Source organism: Pituophis catenifer, unplaced genomic scaffold (genome assembly GCF_029215685.1).
Source record: "Pituophis catenifer annectens isolate HBS135680 unplaced genomic scaffold, rPitCat1.0.hap2 SCAF_4, whole genome shotgun sequence".
NCBI classification, from domain to species: domain Eukaryota; kingdom Metazoa; phylum Chordata; class Lepidosauria; order Squamata; family Colubridae; genus Pituophis; species Pituophis catenifer.
This window is the reverse complement of record NW_027256884.1, coordinates 64,635,204-64,647,651: the sequence shown is the minus strand read 5'-3', so window position 1 is coordinate 64,647,651 and position 12,448 is coordinate 64,635,204. Positions and strand designations below refer to the sequence as shown.

General features: G+C 38.7%; 1 protein-coding gene across 6 annotated transcripts in view; it reads left to right on the top strand.

Annotated features, from left to right (window-relative positions):
* The window catches only part of DMD (dystrophin), a 2,096,968-nt gene that overhangs the window by 171,788 nt on the left and 1,912,732 nt on the right, over positions 1-12,448 (top strand). The window lies entirely within an intron of this gene.

Sequence of the window (12,448 nt, the reverse complement as noted above, 5' to 3'; positions counted from 1 at the left end):
TGCAACAACGGATTGAAAGAGAAGTTTTAATGATGCAATATAATTTTACTGAATATGCGATTAGACTGAGAGGATTGCAGGAAAATAACAGAGTTGATTTAAGGAAAATATCTTCTGAAATTCTGGCTGGGATCTTAAAGGTCCAACCTGAGGAAGTATTTTGTAGGATCGATAGAGTTTATAGAATAAACTCCTGGATTGCAAAGCAAAGGCAATTGCCTAGAGATGTGGTGATTTATTTTACAGATACAGAAATTAGAAATAATATTGTGAAAAATTCCTTCAACTCTACTTTGCAATTGTTTGGAAGAAAGATTTGGATTTACAAAGAGCTCCCGCCCAAGATGTTATTGGAAAGGAAGAAATTTGGTTTTCTGGTGACTGAGCTTAAAAAAAGAAATATCCTATTCAGGTGGGATGCCCCAGTTGGTATAATACTGAGATATCAAGGAGAAAGATACCAACTAAATACTGTTGAAAAAGCGCAAGAATTTTATCAAAAATTTTTGAAAATGAACTTAACATCTTTAGGCACAATACAGGATAAGCAGAAGGAGTTGGAAATAAAGGGAAAACATCGAATTACAGAGGCTGTGGTGGACAAATTGCCTTTTGATTCTTTAGACACCTCAGCTGGATTATCTACAAATATGAGAGAAGGGGCATCGGAATCTAACATGATGACTCATCAAGTCACAGACAAGTATGGAGCAAAAAAGAAATATGAGACACAAAAACAAAACCAACAAGATCAAGTTATAAAGCAGAATGAAAACCGATCAGTTGATATACAACTTGTAGAAAGGAAACCAGGATGGAGTTCAAACCCACAAAAAGAAAAAAAAAAGAAATAGGCCTCACAAAAATAAAAACTAAATTAAGCAACAGTGAAGCCAGTTATTTTTTTAAAAAATGAATGAATATATGAAAAGATAGTTGAGGCAAAGTATTGGTTAATATTATCCTGAGGAGAGTGACATATCTCTGCAATGCCGTAATTTTAGGATGTGAAAAGAGCCTTAAATAGTTGAATTGGAATTATCTACTTTGGATTTCTTTTTTTTATTGATAAATATATTATATTCATTTCGAGCTATAAGGCAAGAGAGCTGTGCTGGGGCATGCAGAAGATCTGGTTGTTACCCAATATGATGATGGGAATTAATAATCCTGATGAAAGCCACAATTACAACTATATGGAATATAATTATAATGTCACTCGGGTGGTTGTTTTTTTTTTCTTTTATATACATATGAGGATATTCATTACTGATGGGGGCAGATGATGATGGAGGATTTTGAACAAACTGTTGCACCAGGAAGCTATGTTACCCCAATATGGATGATGGATTCAACAATCCAGTGGAAAGATATCAAAGAAGATATTATATGGATTATAAATTTAAAGTTATTGATTTTTTTTATATAACGGAATATATTTTTTTTTAGCAGGGTGGGCAGTGGTTTAAAGATTGTGCATGGCAATTTTGTAGGAAAGTGGGTGGAGATAGGTTAGTTTACTGATTGTTTAGTTTAAGAAAAGGGATGTTTAAGTGATATATTTAGGGGAGTGGAGAAAATGGATAGAGTTGAATAAATGTCAAATTAGGATTTATGGGGAAGGCTGCTTTGAAATGTTATATAAATATACACAAAAGATTAAATGTTAAAGTAGGATTTATTATATAGTTTTAAAGTGGAAGGTTGTTTTGAAATGTTGTAATAATATACAGATAAAAGTATGGGGGAGGAGAAAAAGGGCAGATTATTACTAAATTGGGAGTTATAATAATATTATGTTAAATTAGAAGTTTTCATACAATGTTATAGATGAATGTTTTTTTTGAAATGTATGGTAAAAGGGGGAAGTAATAATATTAATAATATTATTAGTAAGTAAGGGTCAGTATTTAGAGGAGGGAGTAAGGGGATGGTAAAATATTATATAATCTGTTATGAATTAGGTTTTTGTTGTGAAGAAGTCTCAGGGGGGGATGGGTGGTGAGGGGGGGTTAGGGAGGAGGGGGGGAGAAAAATGGGGGGAAAAATTTGTATTTGAAAACTTTTTCAATAAAAAAAAAAATGAGGACCCAGATTGTTGGGGTTAATATGCTGACTCTGTAAACTGCTTAGAGAGGGCTGTAAAGCACTGTGAAACAGTATATAAGTCTAAGTGCTATTGCTATTTAGAAGCATATGACCATTATGATTACTTCGAAAATTACTACTTTTGTTATGTCCGCGCAGGCATGAGCAGATGCTTTTCCTTCTGCCACGCAAGTGCGGGACATATTTTAAAGTTATTGGTTAAAGGCTGACAATTTTCCTTTAAAAGGGGCTGTCAGCTAGAAATTACATGCTGGTTTTACTGAGTCCTTATCTAAAATAAACATTGCTGCTGGAAGTCTGGCTCCTTGTCTGTGTTCCTACCCACAACATTCCATTGGCAACGAAGGTGGGATTGCTGGGCCCTGAGCCAACGTAGAGATAAAAGAGGCACGTGTGAGTGGCGACTGTTTTTTTGGAAAGATAATGGCTAACTCACCACAGTTTGCTCCATTTGATCCTGAAACACAGATGTGAGATTCTTATTTAATCCTTTTTGACTGTATATTGGAAGCTAATGACTATGCAAATATCACAGACAATCGTAAACGAGCACTTTTTTTGAGCATTTGTGGAAAAGAAGTGTTTGAGATGGCAAGGGCCCTCATTGCGCCCCAACCCCTGCAGACAGTTCCTTGGGACATATTATTAAGCAAATTGAGGGAACATTATGCTCCTCGACCATCTTGCATTGCTGGAAGACATGCTTTTTATCATAGGGACCAGGTGGAGGGTGAGTCTATCAGTTGTTATATGGTGGCCCTCAGTAAAGCAGCTATCTATTGTGAATTTAGCAACCCAGATGAAGCCCTTTGAGACAGATTGGTCTGTGGGGTTCGGGATGTTCAGTTACAGATAAGTTTATTAGCAAAACCAACATTAACACTACAGACAGCAGTAGAGGAGGCGCAAGCCACTGAATCATTGAATAGATCGATGGAAGAGATACAGAAGTTGGGCAGTTGCTGGCAGCTAGAAGGGAGGAAACCATCCATTGGGGAGAAGTAGAATTATGGGAGGATGCTGAAGATGAGTGAGATATTCATGATAATGTCCATCGGTTGAGGGTGGCAGCAAGGATTGCAGATTGACAGAGGATTGGAAGTTTTCCTCCTCATGTATTGGGTGCAGTGGAAACCATCCGAGAGCTATGTGTCACCATAAAAACACCATTTGTAGACAGTGTGGGAAGAAGGGTCACATAGCACAAGTTTGCTGTGCCGTGTTGCCTGCCCCCCCAACTGGGCAGACTTCAATTCATAATGGTGGGGAGAAGCATGGCCCATTGAGGCTAAGAACCCCAGAGGACAAGTGTTTTACTAATAACACGGACGCCTATCGTTCAGAGAGGGTGAGCAATCAAACCAGGATTCCAGGAAGTAGTAAAATTTACATTACTGTCCTTATTGCGGGATCTCCCTGCCGGATGGAAGTGGATATGGAGTTGGCAACAACAATTGTATCCTGGCAGACTCTACAGAAATCGGTGCCACATGGAGCCGAGCAGAAGCTTATGAGTAGTCGTATTCGTTTGAGAGATTATCAAGGAAATAACATTCCCATTAAGGGTAGTGGAACATTCCACGTAGAATATAAAGACTTCTCTGGGCCACTCAAATTGATTGTTGTCGAAGGTGCACTGCCTAACTTCCTGGGACTGGATTGGTTTACAGTTTTGGGGTTAGAGATTACCGGGGTTCATAAAATCTGGGGACAAGCCATCGGAGAGTTGAGTAAAGAGTTCACCGATGTGTTTGACGGAAAGTTGGGAGAATATAGGGGTACCCCAATATCCTTCAGTTTGAATCCCAAGATGACACCAATAAGAATGAAACCGAGGCGGGTGCCATTTGCACTAAAACCCAAGGTTGACGAACAACTAGATAAATTGATTCAGCAAGGCGTACTGGAACCGGTGGACCACCCAAAGGGAGACCCCTATTGTGATGCCAGTGAAACCAAACGGGTCAGTCTGAATTTGTGCTGATTATAAATGTACGTTGAATAGGGCTCTTCAACATAATGCTTATCTGTTACCAGTGGTGCAGCACTTATTACATTCTCTTGGGGGGGGGGTGTTTAAGATCTTCACAAAGTTAGAACTTGCCCAAGCATATCAGCAGCTCCCTGTAGATGACATCACAGCCGAAGCCCAAACTATCATAATGCATCGGGGGGCGTTCTGTTGCCACTGCCTACAGTTTTGGGTGAGTATGGCCCCAGGGTTATTTCAAAGCCTGATAGAACATTTGTTATATGGCATCCCTGGGGTTGTGCCCTATTTCGATGATGTTCTCATCTCCACTACCAATAAAACTGAATTATTTGAACGATTACGACTAGTGCTACAAAGATTTCAAGAGGCTGGACTAAAGGTAAAGGAAGAAAAGTGTAAAGTAGCAGTAAATCAAGTTGAGTTCCTGGGATACCTGGTCGATGTGTCCAGATTGCACTGCATCAAGGAAAAAGTACAAGCAATACAGGCTGTGCCAATACCAAAGCATAAGATGGAACTCCAGGCCTTTTTAGGGCTCCTCAATTTCTATAGTGTGTTTTTGCAACAAAAGGCATCTGTCGCTGAACCACTACATTGACTATTGGGGGAAAAGGTGCCATGGGTATGGGGGTGCAGAGAAGCAGCTGCATTTGTGGGGGTGAAAAAATTAATATCCTTGGATAGCATCTTAGTTCAGTTTAATGAACGTCTGTCATTAGTCCTGACATGTGATACATTCCCATTTGGAGTTGGGGGAGTTTAGAGTCATTGCCTTCCAGACAATTGTGAGATTCCAATAGCGTTCTTTTCCAGGACACTATCATCTGCCGAGATGAACTACAGCCAACTTGATAAAGAACCGTTGGCTGTGGTTGCTGGAATTAAGACATTTCATGAATATATTTATGGAAGGAGATTTGAGTTAGTGACAGATCATAAGCCACTGTTGGGACTAATTGCAGGGGACTGGCAAACACTGCAGGTCCTGTCCCCAAGGATGATGTGTTGGACAGAGTTTTTAGCAGTATATAGTTATTGATTTATAGATTGACCTGGCATAGAACTGGGCCTAATAAAGGGGTTGTCCTTCCTAATTGTTGTTGATGCATATTCCAAATGGCTGGAGGTGGCCATAATGAGGTCAACCACGACAGACGCTGTTATTAGAGTATTAAACAAAATGTTTGCAACACATGGGTTGCCGGATGTGTTGGTCTTGGACAATGGGCCACAATTTACATCAACGGCATTCGAGGTATTCCTAGTAAACCGAGGAATAAGTCATGCCCTTGTCACACCATTTCACCCCGCGAGTAACGGACAGGTGGAGCGAATGGTGCAAATGACGAAAGAGGCGTTGACTCGAATGGGTGCAGGGGTCTATCAGAAACTTGATAAGTATTCATTTAACCGACATGTCACTCCCTGTGTAGCCACCAGAAAAAGCCCAGCCAAATTATTTATGGGTTGCCAGCTGAGAACAAATTTAGACAGAATACACCCCGATTATTCGACAGAAACCTCACAGACTGGGAAAGTACAGTCAGAACCTTTGAGCAAGGTGATCTAGTATACGCCCAGAATTATACCGGTCAACCCATATGGGTGCCAGCACAGATTACAGAAGTTATGGGTCCCCGTTCATACCGGGTGGAGCTTGAGGATGGGTGCCTGTGGCACCAACATATCGATCAGCTTCGGAGCTGAGCAAGGGGAACAGCCATTAGGGAGCTGGAAGAAGTAAACCAGGGTGGGAATCCAGAAGAGTGAGACGGACGACAACACAGTGAAAGGTTATGTGAAGGGCTGAGGCCAGTGCAGAATGAAACACCTGTTATTGAGGGTCCATTGCCATGGAATCTATCTTGCTTTTTTCCATCTTCAATTAAGGGATATGCTCGGGGGTCCACAAAGAGTATTTGTAAGCCATCTGATGTAGTTGAAGAATCGTTGAGAATGTGGTTGACATTCGGTTTGCTTGCCTTCGGCGACGACGGTGCCCTTTTAAGGACCGCCAGCCCCGCCGCCTGTAGAGCCGCCTCGCGATCGAGAAGCGGCTCGAAAACTCCGAAATCCAGCGGATTGAAGGAGGAGAGATAGCAGGGCACAGGTTGAGCCCCTGTAAGCCCCCAGGGAATTGCTTCTGGGGAGGAAACAGGCGCGGCTCCCTCCCAACCTGCTTAGACTCCGGACGGCGTGGGACAATTCTGCCTTCAGCAGAACAAGCCGGCAGCAGCAAACATTTAAAGTGAATGAAACCAACCTCAACAAGCAGTGGAAATATTAATTTGAACCCTGAAACTCGGAAATCGCAAGTATTAGCACTTTGTTGACTTTTTAATTTAAGAGAAAATACGAGCGAGTGAAAGTGATTTGAAAAAATATGGCGCCCAGCACTAGAGTTAACGAGCCAGCGAGAGTGGATTTGTGAAGTTATCTCGCTTTGCTACAAAGTTGCTACAAAGTTGCTTCGCTTGTAATAAAGAGAAACAAGAGAAGAGGGGGGGAAAAAAACTCTTTTTTAAAAATCTGAATTCGCTTTACTCCAGTTTCTATTTGATTAAACCTGGGGGATTTTTTTAGAAGTCTCTGTGGAGGTGGAAAAGGAAAAGGGATTTCCCTTTTCAGAAAATCTAGTTTATGTGGCAGGATGGCCTCAAAGAAGCAGGAAGGAAAGGCAGCAGGGGGGGGATCCCCCACACACAAACATGAAACGCAGCTTCCCCCTGCTCAACAGATACAGACTCAGAAAAAAGATTTTGACTTTGAAAATTTAAAAGAATTTATTTCTCAGGCTTTGGATGATAAATTTCAAAAATCTCAACAGGAAATAGATGTTAAACTTCAAAAATCTCAACAGGAAATTATGCAGGAAATTAATGAAATCAAAGATATGGTGAAACAGGATTATGGCAAGGTGACTAAAAAAATATCAGATGTGGCGTCTGGCCTTGCAGAATTTATTATTAAAGTGGACTCCAAAGTGGAAGAATTTAAATCAGAAGTCAATGTTAAGATGAAAGACAATGACTATAAAATTTCTGATGTTGATGATAAAATGCAGAGAGTTGAGAACGAAATTGTTATGATGCAATTCAGGGCAATGGAATTTGCCATAAGGCTTCGAGGAATTAGAGAGGATGACAGACAGGATTTGAGACAGACTTGTGCTGAGGCTCTGGCAGTGATTTTAAAAATTAATCCTGATGTGGTTTTTTACAAAATAGACAAAATTTACAGAGTGAATTCCTGGGTGGCCAGACAAAGACAATTGCCTAGAGATGTGGTCATATATTTTACGGACAGAGCAATAAGAAGTGATATCTTGCAAAAATCCTTTCTTACTTCTGTGCAAGTGGGGGGCGCACAAATTGGAGTTTACAAAGAACTACCACCTAAAATGCTGAAAGCCAGAAAAGATTTTGGCTTTCTAGTAAAAGAATTGCAAAAACAAGAGATACCATTTCGGTGGGATGCCCCAACTGGCATAATTTTGAAGGACAAGGGAGAAAGACATCGTTTGAATACTGTGAAGAAGGCGGAGCATTTCTACACTACTATTTTTAAAGAAAGAACACCATCTCCACGTACATCTACAGTCCTGGAGATTAAGGAGAGTGATAAGAAGCAACTCCAGCAAGAACCGCAACAACAGTCTAAGCAGGTGGAGTTAGAGGAAATGCAGGGTGCTGAAGGAGGTTTTTTGGAAGAGCCCCTGTTGGAATCTTCTCCAATCTTGGACCCGGTTCGGATGGTTGAAGTTAAGGATCAGCGCATAACTCGTGCAAAATCTAAGCAACTTAAAGAAAAGCAACAACAGGAAAGACAATATAAAAAGGGAGCTAAGAGTACTACACAAGAGACTGAGGCCATGGGGGGAGCAAGACCAAAGATTCCGGAAGATATTCGGTTATTCTGCTCGCTGCTTCAGAAAGATAAAGATGACCATTAAGTGTTTATCTTGGAATGTGAATGGGTTGAATTCAGTACAGAAAAGGAAGAAGTTATTTGCATACTTGAGACAATTTAATAATGATATAATTTGTTTACAAGAAATGCATATTACAACTCAAGATCAAAAATATTTGATAAATTCTAAATTAGGAACACATTTTATATCTTCAACTTTGCAAAAAAAGAATGGTGTGGTTATTTATGTAAACAAAAGATTAACAGCTAAAATTATAGAAGCAGATGAAGATGGTAGGTTTATAGCAATTGAATTGCTTACAGTAAATGGCCAAATTCTTTTGATTGGAATTTATGCTCCCAATCAACAACAGGACCATTTTTATAAAATGTTACATACTAAAATACTGCAATGGGACTATAGATCTATTCTAATTATGGGAGATTGGAATGGAGTAATTGATTCTAAATTAGATAAAAAGAGTTTGGCGAAATCTAGGATTAGATTACCACAGACTTTTTTTTATATGAAAGAAGACTTGGAATTAAAAGATATTTGGAGAATACATGACCCAAAAGAATTGGATTATACTTTTTTTTCCGACAGACATAGATCCTTCTCTAGGATTGACTTCATTTTGTTGTCAGATGACCTACTTGTTAAGACAAAAAGAACAAAGATTTTCCCAAGAACCTTGACCGACCATAGCCCCGTATGGATAGAAATCGAGATGGGCAAGATTGAGAGACGTTCTTGGAGAATAAATGAAAACTTGTTCAGATATGAAAAAAATATAATAGAACTTAAAAAGCACTTGAAATAATTTTTTGAAATAAATTTGAATAAAGGTACCCCAATTGAAATTGTGTGGGATGCGAGCAAAGCTTATATGAGAGGGGTGCTTATTTATATGAACTCTAAACATAGATTGATTCGACAAAAGAAAAGATCTGAATTGGAAGTAGAAATAAAGAACAAAGAACAGCTACTTATTAAAAACCCAACAGATGAAAGAATATGTGGTGTTATAAAACTTTTGAAAGACCAATTTCAAATGCTTATGGCGGAACAAGTTGCAACAAATTTACAATATGTGAAGCATAATACATTTTGTAATGCCAATAAACCGGGCAGATGGTTGGCCTACACATTAAGGAAAAAGCAGAGTACACGGACTATTGATAGTATTGATATTGGAGGGAAAGAAATCTTTCAACAAAAATTAATTAAAGAAGCTTTTGTGGATTATTATACTAAACTATATGCTAAAGATGATGTGCAGAATGGACTTATAGAAAAATACTTAGATAATAAAAAAGTTACAAAAATTACCGACCAACAAAAGGAAAGAATGAATTATCCTATAACAGAGGAGGATATAATAGTAGCAATTAAACAATTAAAAACAGCTAAAGCTCCTGGAACGGATGGTTTGACTGCAGTGTATTATAAAAATTTGCAAGCAGAAATGGTGGAACAACTTAGAGATCTATTTTGTAATATTCAACAAGGGGGTAAAATACCCCCATCATGGACAACAGCTTATATTTCTCTGATACCAAAAGAGCAGGCAGGTCCAAAAAAACCAGAGAATTATAGACCAATATCTCTTCTGAATACTGATTATAAAATTTATGCAAAAGTACTAGCCAACAGGTTGATGCCAGTAATTCAAAAGGTGATTCATGATGATCAAGCGGGATTTATCGAGGGTAGATACATGAAGGACAATGTAAGGCAAGTAATAGATTTATTGGAATATCTTGAGAAGAATAAACAGATCCCTGCAGTGCTGGTCTTCCTGGATGCAGAGAAGGCCTTTGATAGAGTGGACTGGAATTTTCTACTAAAGACTTTAAAAAAGATGGACTTTGGGGATCAATTTATACAGGCGATCTCAGCAATTTACCAAGAGCAAAAGGCACAGATTATTATTAATGGAAGTTTGACAACAGAGTTTAAAATTGAAAAAGGAACAAGACAGGGATGTCTGCTGTCCCCATTGTTATTTATTTTAACACTAGAAGTCTTGTTAAATACAATACGGGATTCTAATGTCTTGAAAGGTATAATGATAAGGCAAGAGGATTACAGAATAAAGGCATTTGCAGATGATCTGGTCGTTACCCTAACGTTACCTATCCCACAGCCAATGGAATCAATAATCCAGATGAAAGACATTATACAAGACTATGGTAAAGTTTCAGGATTTAGACTGAATCAGAAAAAAACTAAGATGATAGTTAAAAATATGACACAAGATCGTAAACACGAGCTTGAAAGGAGGGCAGGTTTTGAGATTGTACCAAAGGTAAAATATCTAGGAGTTCAGGTTGCAGAATCAAACATGAAATTGTTTCAAAATAATTATGAGGTGTTGTGGCGAGAGGTGCAGAAAGATATGGAGATTTGGAAAAAACTGCAGCTGTCTCTACTTGGAAGAATAGCAGCAGTTAAGATGAACATTTTGCCAAGATTTCTTTTTCTGTTTCAAATGATTCCGGTGCTTAAAAGTGATAAACAATTGAAAGTCTGGCAAACTGGAGTGAATAAGTTTGTCTGGAACGAGAAAAAACTGAGAGTGAAATTGAAAATTATGCAAGATGTTCCAGAAAGGGGAGGTCTTAAACTTCCAAACCTACAGTTATATTATGAAGCAGCAGCTTTGACCTTAGCAAGTGATTGGTTTGGAAGGAAAAAGATTGGAATACTGAATATTGAAAGTTTTGATCTTGAATTTGGATGGCATGCTTACTTATTTTATGACAACAAAGTGGATAAAGTATTTAAAAGCCATATACTCAGAGACTCTTTGATGAGAGTTTGGAAGAAGCACCGATTCAAATGGGATTATAAAATACCGCTATGGCTGGATCTTGGTCATATTATGTGGAATACAAATATAATGTCACTCGGGGGGGGTTTAAACAAAGAGGTTCTTTTTACAGATGCGGGCAGATGGCAGTTGAAGACATTACAGACACTGTTGGATGAAGGGATTAACTTAACTTGGTTACAATATAATCAATTACAATTGAGATGGAAAGAGGACCAAAAAACTGGTATTATGTTGCATGAGGAAGAATTGGTTAGACACATAAAAGAGAAAGGTCTAATGCATATTAAAAGGCTTTATAATGTTTTGTTAGAAAGGGATTCAGAAACTGAATTAGTTAAAGACTGTATGATTAAATGGGCACAAAATTTTGAAGAACCAGTGATGCTGGAAACATGGGAAAAAATTTGGGTTCACAACGTTAAATTTACACAGTCGCAGAATTTGAGGGAAAATTTCTATAAAATGTTTTATAGATGGCATTTAGACCCCAAAAAATTGTCGTGTATGTACCCTAATGTTCAGCCAAAATGTTGGAGATGTGATTGTTTAGATGTTACATATTATCATGTTTGGTGGACTTGTAGGAAAGTTAAGGCTTTTTGGATAAAAATTTGGTGGGTCATGCAGAATGTTTTGAAGAAAAAAATTCAATTTTCTCCACAACTGTTTTTATTGGGTATAGTTAAGGGTTTTACATTGGGTGAAACAAAATTGATATTGTATATGATAACAGCAGCAAGATTGTTGATAGGTAAATACTGGAAGAATGAAGCTTTGCCCACTATCGAGGAATGGACTTTGAAGATGGCCAGTTTTGCAGAGATGGCGAAGATTTCAGCATACTTAAAAGATTGTTCACAAGAGACTTATGAATGGGAATGGAAAAAGTGGATAGATTATGTTCAGAACAAATATCAAACTAGGAAGTATCAAATAGCTTTCATTTGAAAATGATATGTCAAGATAGTAATATTTCAATGTAATGAAGATGAAAAATTATACGGGGGAGGGAAGGGTTCAAGTTTTATACAAAGGGGTTTTTTTTACTTGACATGAGTATATTGTGTGGAAGTCCGGGGGGAGGGGAGGGCTAGGGAGGGTTAGGGAGGTTGGGAAGTTTGGGGTGGGTTGGGGGGGGGGAAAGGGGTGAAAATGTAATTGTAAAACTTTTGCAATAAAAAAAAAAAAGAGAATGTGGTTGACATGTGAGGGCCTGACAGAAATACAGGAGAGCCGCCTGTTGATGCGAAGCCGCTGTAGACCATTGTATTCTGATGATTATGTTCGTGGTGTACGAAGTTTCCCTGAGGGAGGGGGAAGGGGTGTTATGTCCACACAGGCATGAGCAGGGGCTTTTCCTTCTGACACGCAAGTGTGGGACATATTTTGAAGTTATTGGTTAAAGGCTGACAGTTTTCCTTTAAAAGGGGCTGTCAGCCGGAAATTGCATGTTGCATTCTTGCAAGTCTGGCTCCTCATCTGTCTTCCTACCCACAACATTCCAACTTTCACTGCCTTTTAGAAGTTCTAACTTCTCTGCAGCATACAACATAGACTTAATATATATGCAGGATCAGATTGATAACAACTATAAATG